At 55.0% G+C, this 12,680-nt stretch overlaps 1 non-coding gene across 1 annotated transcript; it reads right to left on the bottom strand.

Annotated features, from left to right (window-relative positions):
* Positions 1 to 8,893: 8,893 nt before the first annotated feature.
* LOC144945181 (U6 spliceosomal RNA) lies at positions 8,894 to 8,996 on the bottom strand. The gene has a single exon (XR_013639628.1). It is a non-coding gene; the product is annotated as a U6 spliceosomal RNA (small nuclear RNA).
* Between the last annotated feature and the right edge of the window lie 3,684 nt (positions 8,997 to 12,680).

Consider the following 12,680-nt stretch of genomic DNA (forward strand, 5'->3'; position numbering starts at 1 on the left):
TCTCGCTCACTCTCTCGCTCACTCTCTCGCTCACTTTCTCGCTCACTCTCTCGGTCACTCTCTCGGTCACTCTCTCGCCCACTCTCTCGCCCACTCTCTCGCTCACTCTCTCGCTCACTCTCTCGGTCACTCTCTCGCTCACTCTCTCGCTCACTCTCTCGCTCACTCTCTCACTCACTCTCTCACTCACTCTCTCGGTCACTCTCTCGCTCACTCTCTCACTCACTTTCTCGCTCACTCTCTCGCTCACTCTCTCGCTCACTCTCTCGGTCACTCTCTCGCTCACTCTCTCGGTCACTCTCTCGATCACTCTCTCGCCCACTCCCTCGCCCACTCTCTCGCTCACTCTCTCGGTCACTCTCTCGCTCACTCTCTCGCTCACTCTCTCGCTCACTCGCTCGCTCACTTTCTCGCTCACTCTCTCGGTCACTCTCTCGCTCACTCTCTCGCTCACTCTCTCGCTCACTTTCTCGCTCACTCTCTCGGTCACTCTCTCGGTCACTCTCTCGGTCACTCTCTCGGTCACTCTCTCGCTCACTCTCTCGCCCACTCTCTCGCTCACTCTCTCGCTCACTCTCTCGGTCACTCTCTCGGTCACTCTCTCGCTCACTCTCTCGCCCACTCTCTCGCTCACTCTCTCGCTCACTCTCTCGGTCACTCTCTCGGTCACTCTCTCGCCCACTCTCTCGGTCACTCTCTCGGTCACTCTCTCGCTCACTCTCTCGGTCACTCTCTCGCTCACTCTCTCGCCCACTCTCTCGGTCACTCGCTCGCTCACTTTCTCGCTCACTCTCTCGGTCACTCGCTCGCTCACTTTCTCGCTCACTCTCTCGGTCACTCTCTCGCTCACTCTCTCGCTCACTCTCTCGGTCACTCGCTCGCTCACTTTCTCGCTCACTCTCTCGGTCACTCTCTCGCTCACTCTCTCGCCCACTCTCTCGCTCACTCTCTCGCTCACTCTCTCGGTCACTCTCTCGGTCACTCTCTCGGTCACTCTCTCGGTCACTCTCTCGCCCACTCTCTCGGTCACTCTCTGGGTCACTCTCTCGGTCACTCTCTCGCTCACTCTCTCGCTCACTCTCTCGCTCACTCTCTCGGTCACTCTCTCGCTCACTCTCTCGCTCACTCTCTCACTCACTTTCTCGCTCACTTTCTCACTCACTCTCTCACTCACTCTCTCGGTCACTCTCTCGCTCACTCTCTCACTCACTTTCTCGCTCACTCTCTCGCTCACTCTCTCACTCACTCTCTCACTCACTCTCTCGGTCACTCTCTCGCTCACTCTCTCACTCACTTTCTCGCTCACTCTCTCGCTCACTCTCTCGCTCACTCTCTCACTCACTCTCTTGGCCACTCTCTCGCTCACTCTCTCACTCACTTTCTCGCCCACTCTCTCGCTCACTCTCTCGCTCACTCTCTCGCTCACTTTCTCGCTCACTCTCTCGGTCACTCTCTCGGTCACTCTCTCGGTCACTCTCTCGGTCACTCTCTCGCCCACTCTCTCGGTCACTCTCTCGCTCACTCTCTCGGTCACTCTCTCACTCACTCCCTCGCTCACTCTCTCGGTCACTCTCTCGGTCACTCTCTCGCTAACTCTCTCGGTCACTCTCTCACTCACTCCCTCGCTCACTCTCTCGGTCACTCTCTCGGTCACTCTCTCGCTCACTCTCTCGCTCACTCTCTCGCTCAGTTTCTCGCTCACTCTCTCGGTCACTCTCTCGGTCACTCTCTCGCTCACTCTCTCGGTCACTCTCTCGCTCACTCTCTCGCTCACTCTCTCGCTCACTCTCTCGGTCACTCTCTCGCTCACTCTCTCGCTCAGTTTCTCGCTCACTCTCTCGGTCACTCTCTCGGTCACTCTCTCGCTCACTCTCTCGGTCACTCTCTCGCTCACTCTCTCGCTCACTCTCTCGCTCACTCTCTCGCTCACTCTCTCGCTCACTCTCTCGCTCAGTTTCTCGCTCACTCTCTCGCTCACTCTCTCGCTCACTCTCTCGCCCACTCCCTCGCCCACTCTCTCGCTCACTCTCTCGCTCACTCTCTCGGTCACTCTCTCGCTCACTCTCTCGCTCACTCTCTCGCTCAGTTTCTCGCTCACTCTCTCGGTCACTCTCTCGCTCACTCTCTCGCTCACTCTCTCGCTCACTCTCTCGCTCACTCTCTCGCTCACTCTCTCGCTCACTCTCTCGCTCACTCTCTCGGTCACTCTCTCGCTCACTCTCTCGGTCACTCTCTCGCTCACTCTCTCGCTCACTCTCTCGCTCACCCTCTCGGTCACTCTCTCGGTCACTCTCTCGGTCACTCTCTCGGTCACTCTCTCGGTCACTCTCTCGCTCACTCTCTCGCTCACTCTCTCGCTCACTCTCTCGCTCACTCTCTCGCTCAGTTTCTCGCTCACTCTCTCGCTCACTCTCTCGCTCACTCTCTCGCCCACTCCCTCGCCCACTCTCTCGCTCACTCTCTCGCTCACTCTCTCTGTCACTCTCTCGCTCACTCTCTCGCTCACTCTCTCGCTCAGTTTCTCGCTCACTCTCTCGGTCACTCTCTCGGTCACTCTCTCGCTCACTCTCTCGGTCACTCTCTCGCTCACTCTCTCGGTCACTCTCTCGCTCACTCTCTCGGTCACTCTCTCGCTCACTCTCTCGCTCAGTTTCTCGCTCACTCTCTCGGTCACTCTCTCGCTCACTCTCTCGCTCACTCTCTCGGTCACTCTCTCGCTCAATCTCTCGCTCACTCTCTCGCTCAGTTTCTCGCTCACTCTCTCGGTCACTCTCTCGCTCACTCTCTCGCTCACTCTCTCGGTCACTCTCTCGCTCACTCTCTCGCTCACTCTCTCGCTCACTCTCTCGCTCACTCTCTCGCTCAGTTTCTCGCTCACTCTCTCGCTCACTCTCTCGCTCACTCTCTCGGTCACTCTCTCGCTCACTCTCTCGCTCACTCTCTCGCTCACTCTCTCGGTCACTCTCTCGCTCACTCTCTCGCTCACTCTCTCGCTCACTCTCTCGGTCACTCTCTCGCTCACTCTCTCGCTCACTCTCTCGCTCACTCTCTCGCTCACTCTCTCGCTCAGTTTCTCGCTCACTCTCTCGCTCACTCTCTCGCTCACTCTCTCGCTCACTCTCTCGCTCACTCTCTCGCTCACTCTCTCGCTCAGTTTCTCGCTCACTCTCTCGGTCACTCTCTCGCTCACTCTCTCGCTCACTCTCTCGCTCACTCTCTCGGTCACTCTCTCGCTCACTCTCTCGCTCAGTTTCTCGCTCACTCTCTCGGTCACTTTCTCGCTCACTCTCTCGCTCACTCTCTCGGTCACTCTCTCGCTCACTCTCTCGCTCACTCTCTCGCTCACTCTCTCGCTCACTCTCTCGCTCACTCTCTCGCTCACTCTCTCGCTCACTCTCTCGCTCACTCTCTCGCTCAGTTTCTCGCTCACTCTCTCGGTCACTTTCTCGCTCACTCTCTCGCTCACTCTCTCGCTCACTCTCTCGCTCACTCTCTCGCTCACTCTCTCGCTCACTCTCTCGCTCACTCTCTCGCTCACTCTCTCGCTCACTCTCTCGCTCACTCTCTCGCTCAGTTTCTCGCTCACTCTCTCGCTCACTCTCTCGCTCACTTTCTCGGTCACTCTCTCGCTCACTCTCTCGCTCACTCTCTCGGTCACTCTCTCGCTCACTCTCTCACTCACTCTCTCGGTCACTCTCTCGCTCACTCTCTCGGTCACTCTCTCGCTCAGTTTCTCGCTCACTCTCTCGCTCACTCTCTCGGTCACTCTCTCGCTCACTCTCTCACTCACTCTCTCGGTCACTCTCTCGCTCACTCTCTCGCTCACTCTCTCGGTCACTCTCTCGCTCACTCTCTCGGTCACTCCCTCGCCCACTCTCTCGCCCACTCTCTCGCTCACTCTCTCGCTCACTCTCTCGCTCACTCTCTCGCCCACTCTCTCGGTCACTCTCTCGCTCACTCTCTCGCCCACTCTCTCGCTCACTCTCTCGCTCACTGTCTCGCTCACTCTCTCGCCCACTCTCTCGGTCACTCTCTCGCTCACTCTCTCGCCCACTCTCTCGCTCACTCTCTCGCCCACTCTCTCGCTCACTCTCTCGCCCACTCTCTCGCTCACTCTCTCGCTCACTTTCTCACTCACTTTCTCGGTCACTCTCTCGCTCACTCTCTCACTCACTCTCTCGGTCAATCTCTCGCTCACTCTCTCGCTCACTCTCTCGCTCACTCTCTCGGTCACTCTCTCGCTCACTCTCTCGCCCACTCTCTCGCTCACTCTCTCGCTCACTCTCTCGCTCACTTTCTCACTCACTTTCTCGGTCACTCTCTCGCTCACTCTCTCACTCACTCTCTCGGTCAATCTCTCGGTCACTCTCTCGCTCACTCTCTCGCTCACTCTCTCGGTCACTCTCTCGCTCACTCTCTCGCCCAATCTCTCGCTCACTCTCTCGCTCACTCTCTCGCTCACTTTCTCACTCACTTTCTCGGTCACTCTCTCGCTCACTCTCTCACTCACTCTCTCGGTCACTCTCTCGCTCACTCTCTCGCTCACTCTCTCGCTCACTCTCTCGCTCACTCTCTCGCTCACTCTCTCGCTCACTCTCTCACTCACTTTCTCGGTCACTCTCTCGCTCACTCTCTCACTCACTCTCTCGGTCACTCTCTCGCTCACTCTCTCGCTCACTCTCTCGGTCACTCTCTCGCTCACTCTCTCACTCACTCTCTCGGTCACTCTCTCGCTCACTCTCTCGCTCACTCTCTCGGTCACTCTCTCGCTCACTCTCTCGCTCACTCTCTCGCTCACTCTCTCGCCCACTCTCTCGGTCACTCTCTCGCTCACTTTCTCGCTCACTCTCTCGCCCACTCTCTCGGTCACTCTCTCGCTCACTCTCTCGGTCACTCTCTCGCTCACTCTCTCGCTCACTCTCTCGCTCACTCTCTCGCTCACTCTCTCGCCCACTCTCTCGGTCACTCTCTCGCTCACTTTCTCGCTCACTCTCTCGCCCACTCTCTCGCTCACTCTCTCGCTCACTCTCTCGCCCACTCTCTCGGTCACTCTCTCGCTCACTTTCTCGCTCACTCTCTCGCCCACTCTCTCGGTCACTCTCTCGCTCACTCTCTCGCTCACTCTCTCGCTCACTCTCTCGCTCACTCACTCGCTCACTCTCTCACTCACTTTCTCGGTCACTCTCTCGCTCACTCTCTCACTCACTCTCTCGCTCACTCTCTCGCTCACTCTCTCGGTCACTCTCTCGCTCACTCTCTCGCTCACTCTCTCGCTCACTCTCTCGCTCACTCTCTCGCTCACTTTCTCGCTCACTCTCTCGCCCACTCTCTCGGTCACTCTCTCGCTCACTCTCTCGCTCACTCTCTCGCTCACTCTCTCACTCACTTTCTCGGTCACTCTCTCGCTCACTCTCTCGCTCACTTTCTCGCTCACTCTCTCACTCACTCTCTCGCTCACTCTCTCGCTCACTCTCTCGCCCACTCTCTCGGTCACTCTCTCGCTCACTCTCTCGGTCACTCTCTCGCCCACTCTCTCACTCACTTTCTCGGTCACTCTCTCGCTCACTCTCTCGCTCACTCTCTCGCCCACTCTCTCGGTCACTCTCTCGCTCACTCTCTCGCTCACTCTCTCGCTCACTCTCTCACTCACTTTCTCGGTCACTCTCTCGCTCACTCTCTCGCTCACTTTCTCGCTCACTCTCTCGCTCACTCTCTCGCTCACTCTCTCGCTCACTCTCTCGCCCACTCTCTCGGTCACTCTCTCGCTCACTCTCTCGGTCACTCTCTCGCCCACTCTCTCACTCACTTTCTCGGTCACTCTCTCGCTCACTCTCTCGCTCACTCTTTCGGTCACTCTCTCGGTCACTCTCTCGGTCACTCTCTCGGTCACTCTCTAACTCACTCTCTCGGTCACTCTCTCGGTCACTCTCTCGCTCACTCTCTCACTCACTCTCTCACTCACTTTCTCGCTCACTCTCTCGCTCACTCTCTCGCTCACTCTCTCGCTCACTCTTTCGGTCACTCTCTCGGTCACTCTCTCGGTCACTCTCTCGGTCACTCTCTAACTCACTCTCTCGGTCACTCTCTCGCTCACTCTCTCGCTCACTCTCTCGCTCACTCTCTCGCTCACTCTCTCGCCCACTCTCTCGGTCACTCTCTCGCTCACTCTCTCGCTCACTCTCTCGCTCACTCTCTCACTCACTCCCTCGCCCACTCTCTCGCTCACTCCCTCGCTCACTCTCTCGGTCACTCTCTCGGTCACTCTCTCGCTCACTCTCGTTCTGCACGCAGCCCTTCTCGCAGTCCGACGGCGTCCGACGGGTAGCTCATATCAGCACGCAGAGCTCCCCGTCATCTGCCACCGAGCACACGGCCTCCTCCATCGCCCACTGCTCCTTGAAGGCCGGCACGGCGTGGGTCAGCCGCGCATGGCGGAACTCCAGCTCACACACCCTGGCTCCGACCAGAGCGCGGGAGATACCCAGGCTGCTGGCCGGACGTTTCCCCTCCAGGGCCATCTTGCTCGCCCTGTGCACGGCGAGCTTGGCATAGCCGACGAGCACGTTGACCAGCCCCTGAAGATGTTGGGGTACGTCGCCCTTCGGGTATCCAAAGTCTCCCTCCCACCCCACGCTCCCTCTTTTTCGCTCTCCTCGCACTCACCCCCTCTCCCCTCCATCTCCTCCTCCCACCTCTCCCCCCCCCATCTCCCTGTCTGCTCGCTCTCTCGCCTCCCGTCCGTTTCACTCCCAGAATTGCAATCCCCGTCAGCCGTGGTCAATCCACTGCTGGGTGACAGCTCCCTCACTCGCTCACTCTCTCTCTTCGTTTTGGCGATCAGAGGAAACAAGAAGATGGTCGGTGTAGTCGGCACTTTGCTTCGTTCACCACCACGATCACCACCATCACCACCACCGTCACCATCATCACCACCACCACCATCACCACCATCACCACCACCATCACTACCATCACCACCACCACCATCACCACCATCACCACCACCATCACCACCATCACCACCATCACCACCACCATCACAACCATCACCACCACCGTCACCATCATCATCACCACCACCACCACCATCACCACCATCACCACCACCGTCACCACCATCACCACCACCATCACCATCATCATCACCACCACCATCACCACCATCACCACCACCATCACCACCACCATCACCATCATCATCACCACCACCACCATCACCACTATCACCACGACCGTCACCACCACCAACACCACCACCACCACCATCACCACCACCATCACCACCACCATCACCACCACCACCATCACCACCGTCACCATCATCATCACCACCACCATCACCACCACCATCACCACCATCACCACCACCATCACCACCACCACCAGCACCATCACCATCACCACCACCACCATCACCACCGTCACCATCATCATCACCACCATCACCACCACCAACACCACCATCACCACCACCATCACCACCACCACCATCACCACCACCAACACCACCATCACCACCACCATCACCACCACCATCACCACCACCACCACCACCACCATCACCACCGTCACCATCATCATCACCACCACCATCACCACCACCAACACCACCATCACCACCACCATCACCACCACCACCACCACCATCACCACCACCATCACCACCATCACCACCACCATCACCACCACCACCACCATCACCACCACCATCACCACCATCACCACCACCATCACCACCACCACCACCATCACCACCACCACAACCACCACCACCACCACCACCCTCGTCCCTTCTCGCAGTGACACTGCGTCTTGCCCAGGCGATGTTCACCGTGGTCTATCCACCGCTAGATGAACATCACTGTGATGATGATGATGACGACGACGACGTCTCCAGCCCCTGTGTGTGTGTGCCCTCGAATCCGCGTGCTCCTCCCTCTGCCTCTCAGTGTATTCATCATGGTCTATCTGCTGCTGGATGAAGATGTGATGATGATGATGATGTTGATTTTCGATTTAAAGCTTTCGTGACTGCAGGGATTCATCTTCTTGGTTCTTTCGGTAAAGTCACGTAGAATGGAAATAATAAAATAAGAAAAATTGTTTATTATTATTTTATTATTTCCATAAATGTTATCATTATTTTATTATTTCCATAAATTTATTTTATTATTTTTTTTTATTTCCATTCTACGTGACTTTACCGAAAGAACCAAGAAGATGATGTTGATGTTACTAACCTGCCACCGCCGACAGCACTTGCCCCAGCGGTCTCTGAAGGCTACACGGGGGATCTTTGTCTTTGTTGCGTGTGGGGGGGGGGCAGTGGCAGCTGGCCACGAGTTCACTTCCCGCTCACGGCCACCATCAGTGGCGAATCACCCAACATGTCCTGGACCCTCTGCTCCATCGACCCGACCTGATCATTGCCGCGGCGTGCAAACTTCAGCTATTGGGGGAGGGGGAGCGGTGGCGCTGCGGTTAGCGCTGCGCTGCGAACACCTGCGATTCCCGAGCTCGATTCCCGCTCACGACGATCTGAACCGGTTCTGGGCCTTTCCCTAGGTGGACTCAGCCTCGAACGAGTACCCTGTGCGATGGTTGAACATCGCCACTGGAGAGACAAAGGCGGCCGGGCGTTGTGCCGGCATTGCTCGTTGCCAGACACTTGCCCCCACCAGCCAGTGAGGGCTACGCGGGGGACCTTTGTCTTTGGTGAGTGTTTAAGTTTTTAAACTGCGTGTGAGAATCTCCCGAACCTCCTTGTTCGGTCGAGAAGCCTCTGTTGACACCGTCAACATGAGCTTTGGCGATCTCCTTTGCCCCCCCCTCTCTCTCTCTCTGCAGTCCACGTCTCGCTCGCTCCCCCGCCCCCCGTCTCTCCCGCACTCCCTACCTCTCTCTCTCTCTCTCGAATTTGCGTGTCATCCTTGCGCAGGGGCCATGCTAATCTTCTCTGTATCGTTCCAATTTTAGTATATGTACTGCCGGAGCTCTTGCCGTTCACTCTCTCTCCATGTCTCTCTCTCTCTCTCTCGTGGGTTCGATCCCGACCCCTGACGCCTGCTGCTGCTGCTGCTGTATATTTGGAGTTTGCGTGTCTCTCTCTCTCTCCCCGTGGTGAGATGTTAACTACCTCGCCTGGTGTACAGGAGGTCGTGGGTTCGATCCCGACCCTGATGACGCCTGCTGCTCTATATTTGGAATTTGCATCTCTATCTCATCATCGTCACGGTGGCTAGGAGATGTTAACGACCTCGCCTGGTCTACAGGAGGTCGTGGGTTCGATCCCGACCCTGACGCCTGCTGCTGCTGCTGCTGTATATTTGGAGTTTGCGTGTCTCTCTCTCTCTCGCTCTCCCCGTGGTCGCGTGGATTTTTTTTTTCTCCGGGTCCATCGGTCTTTCCCCCCCTCCACGTTCAGAATCAACAACGTCCACGTGTTTCGAGAGTATTTGACTGCTGCTATAACATCTCCACGCGACGACGAGATGACGAGCCACTTCGTTGCCCTATCGTTTGTGATGGTCAGGTCGCTTCTATAAAAAAATGTTGCTACCGTAGCAGATCAGTAGGGGCCTCACCTGGTAAAATTAAAAATTAGTTTGAGTTTATCTCTCTTTTTTTACGATCAGTGGAAACAAGAAGATGCTCGGTGTAGTCGGCACTTTGCTTCGTTCATCATTTCGTAATTTTTTTTTTTACATTTTTTAACTTTGCTTCATGTAAACCCCCACCTCTCGCTCACTCTCTCGCTCTCTCTCTCTCGCTCTTTCTCCATCATTGTCTCTGTAGGTCTCTCTCGTTCTAAGCCAGCTCTGTCTTTTTTTTCGTTCATCATTTCGTATTTTTATTATTATTATTTTTTGTTAATAACTTTGCTTTATGTAATTTTCATGCCCCTCTCGCTCTCTCCCCCATCTCCTATCCCTCTCCCCCCCCCCCATCTCCCCCCCCCTCTCTCCTCCGCTGTCTCCAGAGGTGGGACAAAGTCATTGTTATGCAAGTCCAAGTCGAGTCGCAAGTCATCAAATTCATGACTCGAGTCTGACTCGAGTCCAAGTCACATGACTCGAGTCCACACCTCTGGCTGTCTCCCTCCTTAAACCGCACTGATGTCTTTAATCTGCCCGCGAGCGAAAATACGAGGGTCCAGTCTCGAATATTCTCCTCTCTTTCTCTCTCTCTCCGTCTCTTCTCTCTCTTTTTATTTTGTTACGATCAGAGGAAACAAGAAGATGATCGGTGTAGTCGGCACTTTGCTTCGTTCATCATTTTTATTTTTTGTTTTTTTTCAATGCTTTGCTTTATGTGCCCCCCCCCCACCTTTTTAAATGAAAGATTTCACAAAAGATTTCACGCTCTGCTCTCCTCCTCCGTACTCCTTCCCTCTCTCTCTACCCCCTCTCTCTACCCCCCCCCCTCTCTATACCCACTCTGTCTACCCTCTCTCTCTACCCCCCATCTCTCTACCCCCTCTCTCTCTACCCCCCATCTCTCTACCCCCTCTCTCTCTACCCCCTCTCTCTACCCCCCCCCCCTCTCTATACCCACTCTGTCTACCCTCTCTCTCTACCCCCCATCTCTCTACCCCCTCTCTCTCTACCCCCCATCTCTCTACCCCCTCTCTCTCTACCCCCTCTCTCTACCCCCCCCCCTCTCTATACCCACTCTGTCTACCCTCTCTCTCTACCCCCCATCTCTCTACCCTCTCTCTCTACCCCTCTCTCTCTACCCCTTCTCTCTACCCCTTCTCTCTACCCCCTCTGTCTACCCCCTCTCTCTCTCTACCCCCTCTCTCTACCCCCCCCCCCCTCTCTATACCCACTCTGTCTACCCTCTCTCTCTACCCCCCCTCTCTCTACCCCCTCTCTCTCTTCCCCCCCCCCCTCTCTACCCCCTCTCTCTACCCCCTATCTCTCTCTACCCCTTCTCTCTACCCCCCTCTCTCTCTACCCCCTCTCTCTCTACCCCCTCTCTCTACCCCCTCTCTCTACCCCCCTCTCTTCCGTCTCTCCTCTTACCTCTCTCTCCTCTTCCGACCTCCCGCGACCCGGCGTTCTCTCTCTCCGTCGCTTTTTGTCGCAGACGTTCACGTAACGGTCAACTGTGTACGGTGCGAAAGAAGTCCAACACACGGCGCATACAACGCGGGGAATAAATTGTATGGTTCATCAACGATCCCACGGTGGCTGGGAGATGTTAACTACCTCGCCTGGTGTGCAGGAGGTCGTGGGTTCAAACCGGACCCTGACGCCTGCTGCTGTATATTTGTAGTTTGCGTGTCTCTCTATCTCATCATCACGGTGGCTATGGATGTTAACTACCTCGTCTGGTGTGCAGGAGGTCGTGGGTTTCGATCCCGACCCTGACGCCTGCTGCTGTATATTTGGAGTTTGCGTGTCTCTCTCTCTGCCCCTCCACAATTAGAATCAACAACATCACAAGTTTAAGAGAGTATGTGGCTCCTGCTATAATATTTCCCCCGTGATGATGATGATGATAATTCATCGCCAATTCGTCGAGCTATAACTTTCGTGGTGTTCAGGTCGCTTCGGCAAAATAGCCGCAAATGTCAGTGGTACCTCGCCTGCTGAAATAAAGGAAAACATTGTTTAGTTTAGCGTTTTTTCGTTTTTTCATGGTCAGATTTGACCAACCTCTCCCGTACCCATCAAATCCACAACAGTTGAGATTACGTCGTGTTAAAAAAAAAAACCCAGAGATACCACTCACCGTTAATTGCTTGGAAACATCTCATCTCTCTCTCTCTCTCCGTATAGATATATCGAGGACTGCAGAGCTCGGGGAAATGTTAACGCCTCGCTGCTGCCGCTGCTGCCGCTGCCGCTGCTGCCTCTCTTTCTCTCTCTGAGTCATCCTCTCTCTGTCTGAGTCGTCCTCTCTCTCTCTAAGTTCTCCTCTCTCTCTATCTGAATACAACTAAACAATGTTGTCATCTTACCAGGTGAAGCCCACTGGGCTAGCTCAGCGGCGTGGCTGATACCATCATCATCTCGTGTAAATGTGTCCCAGCCAAACACTCGAAGCGCGTGTTTCTGTAGACGCCAAGAGACCCGCAGAGACCCGCAGAGACCCACACTCACGGAGACCCACAGAGATCCTGGGACTCACGCAGAACCATAGAGACCCACAGCAACCCACACTAAAACTAAACGACTGTATCATCATGTGGAAATATCTAGCCGTGACATTATATCAATAATGTTTAAATTAGGGTGCTTAACAAAATCATGTTAACACTTATATGGGACTGTCGTTTTTAATGGAAAAAGAACGGATACTAACGCACTGTAACATGGTAACAAATGTAATGTTAATATCCAGAGGTGGGACAAAGTCATTGTTATGCAAGTCCAAGTCGAGTCGCAAGTCATCAAATTCATGACTCGAGTCTGACTCGAGTCCAAGTCACATGACTCGAGTCCACATCTCATAGGTGGGACAAAGTCATTGTTATGCAAGTCCAAGTCGAGTCGCAAGTCATCAAATTCATGACTCGAGTCTGACACGAGTCCAAGTCACATGACTCGAGTCCACACCTCTGTTAATATCTTCAAAAAGTCAACGAGTCTCTTCACTCGTTCGCCATCGTTGTCAGCACGTGGCCTGGAATCTTGACCTCGCCAACTTCGCCTGTGCTCAGGCGAAGATGGCGG

This window comes from Lampetra fluviatilis, chromosome 36 (genome assembly GCF_964198595.1).
Source record: "Lampetra fluviatilis chromosome 36, kcLamFluv1.1, whole genome shotgun sequence".
NCBI classification, from domain to species: Eukaryota; Metazoa; Chordata; class Hyperoartia; order Petromyzontiformes; family Petromyzontidae; genus Lampetra; species Lampetra fluviatilis.